This window comes from Natator depressus, chromosome 12, assembly GCF_965152275.1.
Source record: "Natator depressus isolate rNatDep1 chromosome 12, rNatDep2.hap1, whole genome shotgun sequence".
Classification (NCBI taxonomy): Eukaryota; Metazoa; Chordata; order Testudines; family Cheloniidae; genus Natator; species Natator depressus.
The window spans coordinates 8,121,310-8,125,128 of record NC_134245.1 but is presented as its reverse complement, the minus strand read 5'-3'; the positions used below and the strand labels follow the sequence as shown (position 1 = coordinate 8,125,128).

General features: G+C 50.4%; 1 protein-coding gene across 3 annotated transcripts in view; it reads left to right on the top strand.

The window, feature by feature from the left end:
* Nucleotides 1-212: 212 nt before the first annotated feature.
* RSPRY1 (ring finger and SPRY domain containing 1) overlaps nucleotides 213-3,819 on the top strand; it is a 56,280-nt gene continuing 52,673 nt past the window's right edge. For 2 of the 3 annotated variants that reach the window (XM_074968521.1, XM_074968523.1), the window contains exons 1-2: nucleotides 213-348; nucleotides 1,158-1,328. The gene's annotated coding sequence lies outside the window, so the exon portion shown is untranslated. The remainder of the gene's footprint in view (nucleotides 349-1,157; nucleotides 1,329-3,819) is intronic. The other variant, XM_074968522.1, reaches the window with a different exon arrangement.

Below are 3,819 nucleotides of genomic sequence, written 5' to 3'. Positions count from 1 at the left end.
CAGCCAATCACTTCCCTCCTTCCTCTCACGCGGCCACTACTAGCCAACCCCGGCTCTCGACTTTCTGGGCCGTCCCAACAACACGGCGACGATTGGCTGGGCTCGTGACGGGGCGGCGTGATTGGATGAAGTGTCGCCGGCTCGGGGGCCCCGCGCCCGGATTGGTGGGCTTGGCGAGGGAAGGGGCGGGGCGGGGCGAGTCGCCTGGGACACGGGGCTGGGGGAGGGGTCGGCTCCCGGAATGGTCGGTCGGGCGCCTCCATCTTTCCGCCCCGCGCCCAGATGGCACAAAGGGGCAGCGCCGCCCGGCCGCCGGCCTGAGCGGGGGACGAGCCCAGCACCGCCCCGGTAGGTCCCGCGACCGCAGGCGCCGAGGGGGAGCCGCTCAGGGCCGGGAGCGGGGGCTGGCGACCCCCCCCCCCCGGGGGGAGATGCTGAGGGGAGAGGGGCACTGCGAGCCCCCCTCAGGCGTGGGGCTGGGCGGCTCCGCGGGGCCGGCCCCGGGCTGGGCGCTCCCCTGGGGAGGGGCCTTTCGGGGGGGGGGGCTCCTCGGGGACTCCTGGGAGGAGGGGTTGGGGGCCCCCGGGTCACCCCGGGGTGGAGGGCCCAGGGGGCGGGGCTGAGGGACCCCGGGGCGGCTGGGCCTGGGGCGGGGGGGTCTCCCGGCCCCGGGGGAGATCCCAGGCACGGGGAGGGGGCTGGCCCGGCTGGAGGCGGCCGAGGGTTCTGGGGGAGCGGGGGGTTCTGGGGGCAGGCTCGCCCCGCCTCGGCGGGGGGGGGGTCTCGTTAGAAAAGGGCCCGGCCCCTGTGGCCTGGGGGGGCACCGGGCTGTGGAGCGGAGCGAGGGTCGGGGGCCGGTTGCCCCTTCCCGGCCGGCGAAGGGGCTGCGGGCGGGGCAGTCGGCGCCGACCGCCTGGCCGAGGTGCCGGGCTCCTGGTTCGCCCCTGTGCCGCTGGCTCGCGGGGCGCGCTGCAGGTGCCTGGTTTGACTCGGGGCGGGGGGGAGACCAGAGCTGCGTCCTGGGCAACCCTGATCTGCATCTACTCCGGGGAAGTCACGGTTGTAAATGCGGAGGCTGTGCCGCTGCCTTAGTAAGCGCGGGGGTTTTAAGGGTAGGTGGGTTGTTGCATTGAAGTTGGGCGTCCTCTTGTTTGCAGACACCGCTTCCTGTCTCTCCCATACTTGGTAGTGGACTTTGGCGTGGCTCTATCTAACGTGCGAGGGTTGCTGTGTCCTTCTGGATTTCTGCTCCTGCTCGATAGATGCATCCTTGGCAGTATTTGTAAAAGGCCGCTCTGAAGTAGAATAGAAGGTAGACCGGCCTAAAGGTAATGACAGGTGTCAGAGGAGCAGCCGTGTTAGTCTGTATTGGCAAAAAGAAAAGGAGGACTTGTGCCACCTTAGACACTCAAATAAATCCTCAGATAAATGTGTTAGTCTCTGAGGTGCCACAAGTCCTCCTTTTCTTTTTGCATAAAAGTAATGGAGTGCCAGATATGGCCAGAGGGTCTCTGTATTATACATGCAGTTGTATCTAAATCAACGTAGATCTTGCTGTCCTCTCCCAGGTAGAAGTCAGAGAGACTGCTTGTGTGAGGAAAACGAGCAGGAGCAATGTCTATATTAAAAAAAAAAAAAAAAGACGTGAGACCAACAATATTTGGGGCTGTATCCGTACTCCCATGAGTAATCCTTACTCGTGCAAGTAGTCCTGTTGCTTCCAGTGGAGCAACTTGCATGACTAAAGTTATGTGTGTATTAAAACAAATGAAAAAAAGGACCATTTACTTTTTTGTTTTTTAGTAGCATATGATGTCAAGGCCCTGACTCTGCAAGCACTCAACATATTTAACCTTATTCGCACCAGCTGTGCTTAAACATAAAAGCGTGCTGTAGTGCTTTGGTGAATTGGATGCCAAAGTGAATCGGCTGCTATTTTTTTAAAGTAATTCAGCTAAAAAGGTGAATTTAAAAATGAAAATAGAACTTGCCAAAAAAATCCACAAACCAGGCTGCAGGTGACCTCGAGCACAAGAATAAATGTTAACTTATTAACAGCATCATAGACTTGCTTCCTAGTTCACAAAAAAAGCCCTAATACATTAGGTTGCAATGAGTTCTCTGTTATGTATAATATGACAGAATGATTGTTTTAATCCAGGATTCCTTCTGGGAGCCGGAAAAACCCAGAAGGCTTTCAGAGTCTGCTTTTTTTTAAAATCAATGAGAGAATCTCCTGAAGTCAGACGCTTTTTAAACAGTGTGTGGCCCACTCTCTGGCTAAATATAAAACAAATTTTCTTGCTTATGTTACAGAAAACATCTTCATAAACCGACTAAAAAATTCAAGATAAAATTTATTTTTACTACTATTTTACTTTGTTTTTCTCTTAGCTTGGAAAATTACAATGAACTAGTCCGTTTAATCTTTTCTATTAACATGCTACCACCATTCTATATTAATTGCAAATGTTATATACAGAAGGTCATTTCTTAAGACTTTTGTTAATCATGGAAACATTTCAAATTGGGCTTGAGGGTTTTTAAAGTTTTTTTTTATTTCGTCTTTTTTTTGTTAAGGTGTTTCGTTTTTTTAACAAAGGTTATATCTTGAGCCATATTTCAATTGGTGTGTATATATTCTGTACCTATTATTGCCTTATTAGTTGGTACACACACAGATCAGTTTTTATTTTGCTTTTAAAGATTTTTTTTTTCTTAGCAGCTTCACCAGATGCTGCATTTTGTGTGTGTGAATAGGTGGTAGTAAACAGAATGGGACACATTGAAAGGTAACCTGGAAAGAAGAAATTAAGTGTGCACTCTTCCACCCCCCCCCCCCCCCCCCACCACCACCACCGCTTTGGGATGTTTGGAGAAGACTAGAAATATTTTGGGTATTTTTTTTTTTAAATCTATGGTGTTTTATTTACATGAGCTATTCAGTTCTTGTCTTGTTCATCCTGGAAAACTCTGGTCACTGGAGAAGTAGTGACTTATAAGGGACTGAAAAGTGAGCAGTAGAGGACAAGGAAGGGACTCTTAGTCTCAGTTCAAAAATCTTATTTTTAATACCTATCTCCAGTGTTGAATAAACACTTGGGAGAAATAATATCCTTGTTAGATCTTGAATGCTGCCACTGCTGCCTCTCTTAAATGTTGAGAGAGAGAGAGAGAGAGTTCATGAGATGGGACATCTTCTGAGATCCCCAAGAAGTCCTCCAGGAAAAACCAGAAGAGACTATGTTGCATGTACACACCCTGAAATACTGGTACAGGCCACTGCTGGAGACAGTGTACTGGGCCAGATGGACCAGGGTCTCACCCAGTATGGCAACTGTTAAGTCCTTATGTTGAAACTTCTTGGGTTGGGGGAGAAACTCTTTCAAGCCTTCTTGTTTTCTTCATACATCATATTAAATAAAATGGGCAGAAATGTAGTGGGTTTTTTGTAAATAATTTGCAGGCCACCTTTCGTACAGCAGGAGTTTTTTATTATTTGTATTACAGTAGTATGTAGAGGCCCCAGCCAAGATGAGGGCTCCCAACTGTGGTAGCTTCTATATATAGCCATAGCAAGAGAGAGTCTGAGAGGGTCCCTGGCCTGAAGAGCTTACGGTCTAAATGGACAGACACTGGGTGGGAGAAAAGACGTCGTCATTGCCATTTTACAGATCAGGCACAGAGAGTTCAAGTGTCTTGCCCAAGGCCGCACAGGTAGTCTGTGGCAGAGCCCGCTCCTTAACAACAAGACCATCCTTCCTCTTGAGACATTTTAAGATTGAAATTCTTCTGATGTCCTCCTCCTGAGCCAGTAGT